Source organism: Rhipicephalus microplus, chromosome 8 (assembly GCF_043290135.1).
Source record: "Rhipicephalus microplus isolate Deutch F79 chromosome 8, USDA_Rmic, whole genome shotgun sequence".
NCBI lineage: Eukaryota > Metazoa > Arthropoda > Arachnida > Ixodida > Ixodidae > Rhipicephalus > Rhipicephalus microplus.
In genome coordinates this window covers 12,366,008-12,379,013 of record NC_134707.1, presented here as the reverse complement: position 1 = coordinate 12,379,013, position 13,006 = coordinate 12,366,008, and the positions used below count along the sequence as shown (strand labels likewise).

At 42.0% G+C, this 13,006-nt stretch overlaps 1 long non-coding RNA gene across 1 annotated transcript; it reads right to left on the bottom strand.

Moving 5' to 3' along the window:
• Nucleotides 1-5,295: 5,295 nt before the first annotated feature.
• Nucleotides 5,296-6,554, bottom strand: LOC142768392 (uncharacterized). Its single transcript, XR_012885270.1, has 2 exons — nt 6,462-6,554; nt 5,296-5,610 (listed from the first exon to the last, which is right to left on the bottom strand). It is a non-coding gene; the product is annotated as an uncharacterized LOC142768392 (long non-coding RNA).
• Between the last annotated feature and the right edge of the window lie 6,452 nt (nt 6,555-13,006).

The following is a 13,006-nucleotide window of genomic DNA, read 5'->3' as shown; positions in this document are numbered from 1 at the left end:
AAAGTTGATATCAAATTTGAAAGTGTTCTTCCTCTTTTCCATTTTTTTTGCTCTCTATATGTTCAAGAATGAAAAAGTTCTGCAGAGAAATCTGGAGACAATGTATCGAAAACGCGATAACATGGCATTTGCGGTAATGTCTCTTAAGCTTTAGGCTGAACTCATAACACTTATCAAAATCAGCACTGGTTTCTACAGCGAAGGTGTGTATGGCTTCGGCTCATTGTACTTTTCTTGCGTGCCAGAGAAACGTATGTGCTCCAAAAATTTGTTGATGGCAATGGCTCACAATCACCCCACTAAAATAGAGAGCACGTCATGCTCAAATCAGCCAATGGCTGACACAATGTCTGTGAGGAGTAATTTTGTAGCTTGCTTTGTCACAGGTCGACAGAAGTTAAAGCAATTTTTAGTTGACTGAGAGTTTGGTGTGAATTCCAAGCCGCGTGCTGCGCCATATTATTTTTGGCTCGTGTGTCCGATCAGCTGTGTTTCCTGGCCCTGCTAACGAAGTGTTGCTTGTCCTTTTTAAAAGGAGAATGCGGCATGAAAATGAAGTATGACGCCGTTCAAACATAAAACGTCAACTGGGCACACGCTAATTCAAATGTGAATTTTGTGGATAGCTTTTTCACCTATAATTTGAGGGTGTGCGATCGGCTGCTCGGTTGAAAATTTTGTCACTTCTGAGTCCTGTGCTGAACTAGTTCACTGGTAATCCACTTTCGAGGGGGGGGGGGATGCCTCACATTCTTCTTTTTCTCTTTGCAGATGGCGGCCACAGTGATAACGTATGCGGTGATTCTCAAGCAGACAACTCAATCTCTCAAGAGGTCACGTCAGACTAATGTATGAAAGTTTCCCGAGTAAAAGCGAGATCACAGACTTCGAGCTTGTTTTAAAACATTTCTAAGAGGGCACTAAAGTAAAACAAGGAACCCACTTAGATTTCTTATTTGTAGTTTGAGGATTGCAATGTTGTTGGTATCATCAATTTAAGTGGCGTTTTGTGTTCCGAAAAAGCTGTATCCAGAAACCCACACCGGGCTACATTTTACGGGAGGAGTGATTGGTTTATGGTTCCTTACCGAAAAAAATCAGAGCTTGGTCGGCAAGCCTCTATTGCTCGCGCCATGTCCAGCGTCGGCTGTCGGTGTGTACACCAGTGTTGCTAGTGTACGCTTCTCCCGCCGCCGTTCAAGGTCACAGTTTTGGTCTCCTCTCCGGTGATACCAACAATGATCACTAGACGCTAAACTAAAATGAACTATCGGTTAAGAAGGAGGTGAATGAAACAAAGACCTACATGTGGAGAATTGGCATGATTAAGAAGTCGGCACTAGAGATCTATCGAACTTTTTAGCAGGAAATTGCCAAGGAAAGGATCTATGATAATACTCGGGGTAGTTCTCTACTGTTTGAGGCCTGGGCGTGAGTATTGCGAACCAAGACTTATCGGGCCAAATATGAAGGGGTAGACATGGTATGCAGTGCACGTGGAAAGGAGGAGGAAACTCCGAACACTTGATAATCTTCTGTAAAGGGCTTCACCCTATAGTTCAGGATGATGGCGCAGAGTTTTTCAAAGCAATGGGGTTTAGGGACAGTGAGGGCAGAATAGACTTTAAGTGGGTAGAAATAACTAGAAGGTGGTTATCTGATTGGTAGCTACAATCAAAGCACAAGTGATAATTAAATGCTTCGCTGCAAAGTGCCAGCCCTTGACCTCACTATTTTTCGCCGCGGTGGTCTAGTGGCTATGTACTCGGCTGCTGACCTGCAGGTCGCGGGTTCGTATCCCGGCTGCGGCGGCTGCATTTCCGATGGAGGCAGAAATGTTGTAGGCCCGTGTGCTCAGATTTGGGTGCACGTTAAAGAACCCCAGGTGGTCGAAATTTTCGGAGCTCTCCACTACGGCGTCTCTCATAATCATATGGTGGTTTTGGGACGTTAAACCCCACATATCAATCAATCAAATCCAGAAAGGTGTATGGTTTGTTCCTTACCGAAACAAAGTACGGCAGATTCAGAGAGACAAAGTAAGCTCCGGTTGTAGTCATTTTGTTAGGCTTTATGGTATCTCAAAGATAGCTTATTTGTAACAAAACGACAACCATTACCCTCGTCAATATGACGCATGCTTGCATTTGACGAGAAGAAATAATACTTTACAGACATACCTGGCAAAAGTAGGTCCCGGTTTCACACGCTTTGGCGTTCTGAAGAATTTGTCACACGCTTCGCGTCTACAAAGAAACATGAGGCAAGTATACTTTACTCGCTAAGAAATACTGAAACCTAAATAGCGCATTGCCAAATACATATGAAACATTTTACAGGATTCAGGTTTTGTTAGCCTATAGTTACATATGACACAGCATGAGTAGTACACTTACTGAATAAGATAATGTGTCACAACCCTGAATGAATCAAATCACTTATTTTTTTGGGGGAAAATTTAGGTGAGCCTCATTGTGGTTTAATGGTTCACGTCCCTTATCTTTACATTTTTGGCAACGGAACTATTCGATCACACACAACCTAAAATCTGAAGAAAGGTACAGGTTTTAAAGTTTACAATTGACAAAAAAGTTTCTTCAGTGGAAATTTGCTATATTTCAGTATATTATACACATTGATACTTCTAGGTACGCCTAACTGTGAACAAGACACATAAAATAAGCACATGAATGTCACAAGACAGATGTCTCAAGTGTTTGAGCTACTCCCTTCGTTCACCATCTCCTGACTCAGCCAAGCGATATCCAGGATGTCCAAGACCGACAGAACACAGTACAATACGGTGAGCAGTAACTGGGGCAATGAAAAATTTTCGACGAATGCCGTATAGATGCATATGCAAGCCAAGAGTACGACGACCACTCCGCATATCATGACTGACCAGCGACAAATCTTATTCACCTGGTTCTTAAGAAGCAATATCGCACGCAGGCTCAACCTCACCTCTTCGACTTTTTTGTCTCGTTTGATGAAAAGGGAGCCACCATCGTATCCGTCCATGAGATATTCAAGGAAATCATGCTGCTTCTGAATGTGGCATGACAAACCTTCTAAGCAGGGTCTCAGTACAATGAAGTCCGACATTTGATACCGGAAAAAGAGGAGGTTACCCGCGAGGTGAGCTACTTTTAGGAGTGTCCTTACGGTGGTGCTAGGCACCCTGTATTTATTAAAGTCGTACGCCACGTACGTGCAGATGCACATGATTTCAACAAATACGAGAAGTTGCAGCAGCCGAGGCACTATTGGTCTGCTGGTTGCGTATAGTACTTCGGTGGGACGAAGTGTACCGAATAATCGTATCGCGTCGATTCATTGAAGAAAGACAAAAAACGTTGCATGGCTCGAAGGCGACAGAGACGTCGTCGAGCAGTACTTTGACAGAAACGACGCTAAGTACGACAATGTAGAGACACATAGCGAACACTTGGGCATCGTTCAGGAACAACATGACCATCTGATAAAAAACCAAGACGGTAAAAAACGTAACGACGGTGAAACAGGCCATGTTTTTAAAATAAGAGAATTGCGCACCCGGACGAACCTGTTCGCGAATTTATTTTTTGTTAGAACTGTTGAAGAGTGGAATGGATTGTCTGCCATTCAAGTGTGCTGTAAGAACGAAGAATTGTTTATGTCGTTACTGTAACCCCCCTGCTGTAACGCCTTTGGGCAATGCGGGGGAACCTTTGAATAAAGAATAAAGAATAAAGAATCGAGTAGGTTAAGTAGGACACTTTCCAAGCTCTTTTGTTCTTACGGTCACCAGTCGCTTGAAATTTCTGGAATTTCGAGAGCCAGGAAATTATCAACATCAAGCTGTATGGCCTGAAGCGTCACTTTATGAGAGACATTGTGGTACTTGATTGATATGTTGGGTTTAACGTCCCGAAACCACCACATGAATATGAGAGATTCTGTAGTAGAGCACTCCGGAAATATGGACCACCTTCGGTTCTTTAACATATGCACCGAAATCTGAGCACACTGGCCTACAGCGTTTTCTCTTCCGTCGTAAATGCAGCCGCCGCAGCCGGGATTTGATCCCGCGACCTGTGGATCAGCAGCCGAGTACCCTAGCCACTAGACCAACGCGGCGGGGCTCCATAAATACCCTTTGGTCTCTACCTTGGTTTCTGACTGGGAGAGAAAAAAACACGAACAGGGAATGAATAAAATATTAAAAACACATAAAATATTATTCCAGGCATGAAGGGGGCAATCTCAATAAACACCTATTTAAAAATGAAAGCTAATTACCAACACTAACCTTGAAAACACAGCCAGTCAGTCAAGAACTGCTAGGGTGTCAATCTGGTAGGATGTCTAAGAGAGACATCCTACCAGCAAATAGTACACTTCTGTGCAGTCTGGGCATTGTGAGTTCATGTACGTGTTGTAACGGCTGAGTCGGTCCCGTGATTGGTACGAACGATCTTGTTGTAGCAACACAATTGTTTATGGAGTGCAGAGTATTTTTGTCATTTTTTTACTGTTTTACTTCCGAAAACCACCATATGATTAGGAGGCACGCCATAGGGAGAGCTAACGACATTTTCCACCGCAAGTGTTGTAAAACATGAACACATGAACTGACATGGCACAGTAACTACCCTTTGGCATTTCGCCTCGTTTTCTACGCCACTGCGATGGATGCCAATATATATATATATATATATATATATATATATATATATATATATATATATATATATATATATATATATATATATATATATATATATATATATATATATATATATATATATATATATATATATATATATATATATATATAGCAAACCTGAGTCCCTTGTGTTGCAAAACCGAATAGAACATTGACCTCGAATAAATGTTTCAGCGTTATAGCAACAACTCATAGCTTGACCATAACGCCACGGTTGCACTACACGGCTCCAACTGGCCTGGATGACTCAAACGCAGTCTGATACCTTGGCGATTAAGCTGCGTTACTGTGATAAGACACCAGTGGAAGGTTATTGGGCCTCTAAGGCATGAATAATGAAGAAACCAGCAAGGAATGTACGGATAATACTCTCGTGACATCACAAAGTTTGCGTCCTGTCATGTTGATGCACCAACTTGGCTGCTCCAGTGAGGTCACTGACTGTTTTTAAGCGCTGAAAGCTGCTTTTGTCTAAGGCTGCCCAAGTCTATTAGCGAGTGTTCTCACCCAAAATAATGCATACGACTTTCGGAATAGATTTAACTAATGCCACACGAGACAAAATGAGGCACCACAAAGGCATCGTGTTGATGCGACAGAATTGTTTATTTTGGAAAGCAACGCATGTGTGATGTGGACTATGTAAGGAAATCTGTGAATACAAATAAATAAATACAAGGAATGATAATATCGTGGATATTTTCGTCACCTCCAAGCCTTTTCAATCACGTCTATTCGCAGTGCCACTGCATTTCCCAAACACATTTGATCAGCCGTCACATTCCACACTTTCTTCCTGACCACGGAGTTTGTGAGCATTCTTACTTCGCAGTTGTGGCAGTGCTTACACTTTCGCTGGTTTGAACAAGGATAACAGTGTAGGTGAGTACAGAACCTGCAAGCTGCAAGAAAAAAAGACCATTAAATAATGCGAGGGACTGTGCATTCAAACCGAAAATGATGTTCGTAATAGAGAGACCAAACGTGCTTAGCCGCATTCTTTGACCTCATTACGAACAATACAAATTCGAGATACTTGTGTTGGTCTTTCACCGTGTCGTCCACTTTTCAACTAAAAACTATTTTTTTATGTTTACGGAAAAAAAAAGTGTTGAAAAATATTCATGCGTGCAGTCGAGTGGTTCTGCTATGTTAAATTTGGACATTAACGCGAATTGCAGCACTGTTAAAAACAGCCATCGTACATTTGCGAATCAGAACTCAATAAACGATTTCGCACAAAAAGTTCTCTAAGAAGGCTAAGTGGGGATATTGCTGTCCTGGAGATGCTTCATTCGACCTTATAACAAAGATTCGCGAACTGTACATAACTTCGTTTCTCGACATATGCATCGACACAAAGGGAACGTTCGGAATCTTTATTACCTCATGCAATGTAACGCATAACTCTGATCACATAAAAGTGCACAGTAGTAATCACACCCGACTAGGACGGCAGAGTGCGTGGTTGCCAACGCTGGCCAAGTCAACACAAGCTCAACAGTGTGGTATTGTGGGCCAGTCGGTGCTCATGCCTACAACTCGCACAGTTTCGACAACAGCTACCTCGCGTTAGCTACAGGCTTCCGCTTACGCTTGAATTGTAGGACAAAAACCCAGCCTGTAGAATGATTATGCTTCATACCATTAAAAGAGTGCGCCTCTGCGTATCTATGAAACAAAGACTGCTGCCTGAGAAGCCATTTTTCTGCCCGGTACAAGTGCAATTCTGAATGTATGTGTCGTTCCTTACCGAAACAATCAAAGGCAAATTCAGAGAGAAAAAGCCAGCTCCGGATATAGCCATTTCGTTCGGCTTCATGGTATCTCGGAGATACCTGATCTGTAAAAATGCAATGACAATTGTCGAAGGCCTTATTACAAACGCTTCAGTTTAACGCAATATATTTGAAAGCTAACTCTACAAACCTGAGCGAAGTAATTCCCATGTTCAAAGCACGCAGGGATTCCGTGAAGAGATTGTCGCATGCTTAGCATCTGAAAAGAGAAAGGAAGTATGCAGGTAAATTTGGTGTTTTTTTCTGCGATAACCTACTCCGAAGTCCAGTATCACCAATTATTAATAATTAGTGGAGCAGACAGGATTGGTATACAAGCATACTACAACTGCTAAGAGTTCTTCAAAGAATGCTAGATGGCGTAGTGAAACAGTATTGCAGCATCGAGTTTTGATGTAGATGTAACCGAACCTTCTTGTAGTCAAATCAAAATCTCTCGATGCCGATGTAACCGGTCTTTTTTGTAGTCAAACCAAAACTATGAATATAGTGTTCGAAAAACGTTACTCGAAATGGCTACCCAATTTTCTCGATCGAGAGTCTGTACCAAGAAATAACCAACATGGTTTCCGGAGCAATCTATCCACTTCCACTGCAGTACTATTTCTATTAGATATTGTTAATTCCTACCCAAACAAGAACAAGATAGTGATTGGTTTCTTCATTGACGTTAGAAAAGCTTTTGACACCGTGCATCATGCTATACGACTCAACAAATTAGAATGGTATGGCGTACGAGGGGGAAGTTTTTTAGAAGGTACCTTACGAACCGACAACAAACGGTTCATTTTTGCAGCACTAATTCAGGATTTTCGTCCATTACATCGGGAGTATCGCAGGGATTGGTATTTGGAACAATTTTATTTTCTCTGTGCATGAATGACTTTCCTACAATATTACAAAACTTAACCCCTGTCATGTACGCTGATGTCACTGCTCTCATTTGCTCACACGTGTCCATCAATGCAGCCTTAAGCATGTCAAACAAAATATTGAAACAAATCTGTGACTGGTTTCAAGCCAATAAACTGGCTTTAAACGTTAGTGAAACTGAATATATGTTAATTATTTCACCATACAAGATTATTGCTTTGAATTCGTGTGTGCTTCAGGATGAGAGCGAAACAATAGAGAGAGTAAGTAGCTTACTTATCTTAGAACTGTGTTGGATCATCATTTCAGCTGGCGAATGCATACAGACTCTTTCTGTGAAATACTCGCGACAGTCTGCTTATACTCTTTTCAACTGTCGCCAGTACTTCGATTCGGAAACTTTAGAAACAGTATACTTTGCCCTATTTCACAGCCAACTATCATACTGTATTTAGTCTTGTGTACATACATACGACTGATACCTAAAGCCACTTATAGTCCAGCAAAAACGTGTCATCCGATTTATATCAAACGCAAACTGTATGGCCTCACCTAAACCACTCTTTCGACCGTACCAGGCAATGCCTCTACAACTAGTCATAAATTATAAAACAACAATAATAGTGTACAGGTCTCTAACATGCACTATCCCTCTACACCGCTCCCTTTTTATGCCTTCACAATAGCAAACAAGAGCCTGTCATTATGGTAACTTCCTAAAACCACTTGTTAGAATTGTTTATGACAACAGACGACTTTATAGTGTTGAAACGTCATTGTGGAATAACCCACCAGTGGAAGTGATACAACATAATGCTTTCACATTGATGCTCAAACGTCATTGCAAAGCGCTCTATTATACTACTAATAAGTTTCGTAAAATGATGCAAAGTGACATGATGTTAAACTAATGTTTTGTATGTTGACCAGGAATGCTATTACCAGCAGTACAGGAATATAAGATGTATTAATATGTTAGGTATGCCAAAGAAAAACATGTACAAAGTGTAGTTATAAGTTGAATTTTCTTCTTCAATGTGTTCGGTATATGTGTATAAGTGATATGTTTATCAAAACAATCTGCATCTTAAGCTGAAATGTCGTTTATTGTACAACTGTATCTCCTGCCTGTAATTTATGTTTTATAATTGCATGGATATATACTGGCATTCTGCTAAGGATACAGATGTTGCTAACATGATTTTATTGTACGCCGTTTATTCATAATATAGTTCAAGTTCAAAGTTCTTCGAATCTCTCGCTTCATTTGCCTTGCCTAAAAGTTCTCATCACACAACCCCTCAGAATTAAACAGAAATGCGAACTCGTATGCTTTCAGACAAATACGTTGGTGCATTCTATTAGTCCTATACGGACTGTTATATCTAGCTTCTACCGAGTCAGAATGTGAAACAAAAATAAATAGAAAAGCGCCAAGGAGTGATGCCTCGATTGTCACAAATACTCACTTCGTTCACCATCTCCTGACTCAAGACTGCGATGTCCAGCAGGTCCAGGACACACAACATGCAGTACAACATGCCGAGCAGAGGCTGAAGCGATGAAAAGCCTTCAACAAACGCAGTGTATATGCTAATACATGCGAGGAGCAAGACCACTGCACTGGAGACCATGACAGACCAGCGCCAGATGCCGTTCAGCCGGTTCTTGAGCAACAATATGGCACACAGGCTCAGCCTGATCTCTTCGACTTTTTTTTCTCGCTTCACAAAAATCAAGCCACCAGCCCCTCCGTCTATGAGGCCTAGAAGAGATTCGTGTTGTTGCCGAATGTACGAAAGCAGAACCTCCGCGCACGGCCTGAGGATAATGAAGTCACACATTTGATATACGTAGAAGACGAAATTTCCGGCGACGCAGGCTACCTTTAGTATTACTCTTACAGTTGTGCTGTGTACGCTGTAGTCGATGAAGTCGTACACGAGGTAGCTACAAACGCACACGTTTGCGGAGAATACGAGAAACTGCAGCGACCGAAGAACGTAACGTCCTGCTGGCTGCCTGCAGCACTTCGGTGCAACAAAGTTTACGGAGGCCTCGTATCTCGTTGATTCTTCGAAGAAATGAAAAATGTTCCGGGTCTTGACGGCAAAGCAAAGAACGTTTAGCACTTCCTTGAAGAAGACAACGGTGAAGACAACAAAATAGAGCCACATGGTAAACACTTGTACATCGGCCAAGAACGTTACAATCATCTGGTAAAAATACAGGACGTTAATGCATACAAATAGGGCGAAACAAGTTAACGAATAGGCCAAGTAAATGGCTTTCCAAACAGCCTTCTTTTTGCGGTCGCCAGTCGCTTGGAGTTTCTGGAAAACCATCAGCCCTGAGGCAACCAGAATGTAGCAGTAAGGACTGAAGTGTTGCTTCATAAATGACGTCATGGTGGGTGGGTTCGTGTCATTCGCTCTGTGCTTTTAAGTCTAAAAATTCTTGCTGTCAATGTGTGGGTCTGGCAGACTGAATACAGTGTCCAGGCTTCCGATTCTAGAAGAGTATACCTCTGCAAAAATAAAGTGACAAGAAGATGTCATAATTCATTCGGAAACAACTATGCTATGTGACATCCTTTCTACAATCGCATAAGTCAGCCGTGAATGGCACGCAGAACAAGCGCAGACTAAACTACAGTGGCCTATTTATTGCCCAGATATATTAACGAACACCGTAACTATTCAACAACTAACCCATTGAGTCATTTTTCCTTGCGGGAAAGCAAAGTAATATTACTCCATAAAATTATTTGTTTACATTTAAAGCCATGAAGTATACATCACTGATTAAAAAATAAGTTTACCACATGTGTATCACTTCGAGTGAGAAATGTAAGCAGTGTTTTGTTTCCGTAAAGACTGAGGTTCACCAGAGTCCTTGGGTTTTCCACAACGCGTTTCAGTTTTATTATTACAAGGCGCTTTCACGTCGTAAGCTGTTATGAGCAAACAACTAGACCTGATTTCGGCGACGATCTTGACCACCCCGGCTGCCATCGGTGTTCATCACAGCTACCACACACAATGAGGAGAAACACCACGATTCTAGCCACAATCAAATGCAGGTATTTTCTTTGCCGGGCCCATACTTCACCGTATGCACTCTGAAGACCTTTACCATAGCACTCTGAAAGGCCCTTTAAGAGGTTTACAACTGCAATATTGCTTTGCGGAAGAGTGGGATTGTACGAAGCATCACACTATGTCGCTTTCACAACAAGGACGGGGTTCAATGCTCGCCAGTCACTGCAAAGGGCTCAATAACAATTAATTATCGTCATTTACTGATCACTTATTGTCACAACAAAGTGTGCAAGTACTTTGGTGTGCGTAAAGCCTTACCGACTGCGGTGTGCACTATTTTTCAAAGTGGTGAGGATTTATGGTTTAGTGGGTGAATCGTCATAATGCTTATACATAACAGACATATTTTGAGAGTTACCATTCAGCTTCACGAGTTCCTCCCTTCCACGTTACACTGCGAGGGCGCTGCGTGTGGCACGCTGGCTCCATTTGTTATTTTTAATTACGCATTTTATGGACGTCCCTCAGTTCGCACTTGGGGACTAACGTTTGAAATGCGCTTTAGCACTTCAGTACGCAGTCGTGATAAAGCGGCGTAAAACATGTCATCCGAGCAATTTGCAAATTTTGACAAGGTTGCTTCGTTGTGCGGGAAGAAAAACTTAAATGCCTGTGACCACGTATTTTGTCGTTTCGTACGTTACAAATCCTAAACGTATTGCATATTTTCGCATTCCTAGCAACGACTACTTGCACGCAGACACTCAATAGAAAAATTACACCACCCGTAGTAAGAAAAATTCTTTATTCCGCTTCCTAAGCAATAAACACTAGAAAAAATAAATAAATAATAAAACACATGTGGTGAGCCCGGCTTCAAATTTCTGCACCAACCCTCATCGATGTTTACCATGTATTCCAGGACTCACATAATGCTCAACGGGTTAAAATGAATGACACTGTGTTCTGGATAATTAGGAAGAGACACATTACAAGATTCAGACAGGGCTATAATGCCTATTTGAAAATTAAAATAAACTGATTTTTCAGGGAGCCACTACACCTATGCTTGAGTGTAACTTACTGTTGTAAATGATGAAAAAAAATGAAACATTGTCATCGTTGTATATGCACTAAAAAGGCAATCATGATATCTGAACTCCCCGAAACAACGTTCGCTAAAATAAATTAACAATCTAAATCTATTTGGTCGCGCGTATTACGGGCCTTTGAACTCTTCTATCTGCGTACTTACCTTGGTGTGAGAGCTGGTAGATGGAAAACAGCGCACTAAGAAACAGGGACGAGAAAAAGATCGACGAAAACACGAGTGCCTGGTAGGCTTTTGGAAAACACTGAAGGGTTTCAAACACCCAAAACAAACTGAGATTCTTGTGACGCGCACTCCAGAGACTACAGTGATCGCCGACGCTTGAAAATTGATAGTTCGACGAGCCTTGTTGTTACCAATTGTTGAGGCATTCCAAAATCAGCGCATAAATACAACTGCGAACCAGATCGGGCAAAAGGCACCATCCAATTCTTTTTCCGTGATTCGCGTTCACTGGGGTGGAGTCTGAGAGCGAGACTCGGGCTGTTTGTGCACCTCTTCACTCACGTTTGTGTTCATAGGAGTGAGGAGAACTGCATTACGAACGCATGTTCTCTGCCTTCTGAATAATGCAACGCTTATGACCATGGAGACAGGTCGAGGACAATGATATTTCTAATGATGATTGCCCAAACAGAGACGTTGTGGGGTCGCCGGTGTCATTGATGTCAGTAATCGACGCTAGTGGAAGCAATCGATACAGCTTGCCTTCTAGGCAAAATAATGTATTGTTACATGGTCATGGTGTTGAAGACAGCTGCAGTGAGTAGGTTGAATAACAAACCTTTTATTTGGGCGAACCTGTGCCCGAGAAATGGAACATCCTACTACAAGCGATGCCCACAGTGCACTAATAGAGCGGCCAACAAAGTGTCGGCCATCGAAAATCGGATCTGCAGGGAGGCGGCACCAAATGTCTTACCGTAATCGCTGGTGCTCGTGGAAGCTCTCGAAGAAACTTGACTATTCGCGTCCTGCCTGTATTTTTCCCATACTGATCTCAGGCAATCATGAACCTTATCGGACATTGCGGCGTAGTCAGTGTCAAGGAAGGAAGGAAGGAAAATAGGAGAAAAAGAACGGCAGGGAGGTTAACCTGCCTATAGGCAGCCGGTTTGCTACTTTGCGCGTGGGAGGGGGATGGAAGAGATGAAAGAGAGAGAGTAGAGAGGAAAGAGAGAAGTGTTGCCAACAGCTTTTGAGGCTGAAACTGGAACACATACGAATAAACACACGCGGCTATAGCGTGAACTAAGGGCATTTTCGTCCTCAACCTCCTTATTTAGTCCCGCAAACGCCGACTTCAAATAGAGTTTTCAAGTAAACCAAATTAAATATTAGAACCAGAAGATAAAAATGCAATGTGTTGTGGAGGTTGTATACTATTAGAGCTTCAATTTTCTTCTACGGTGTTCATTTTCTTGCTATAACACTCATATGAACTTCAGGAGAACTTGTTTTTGGGTGAGCTGGT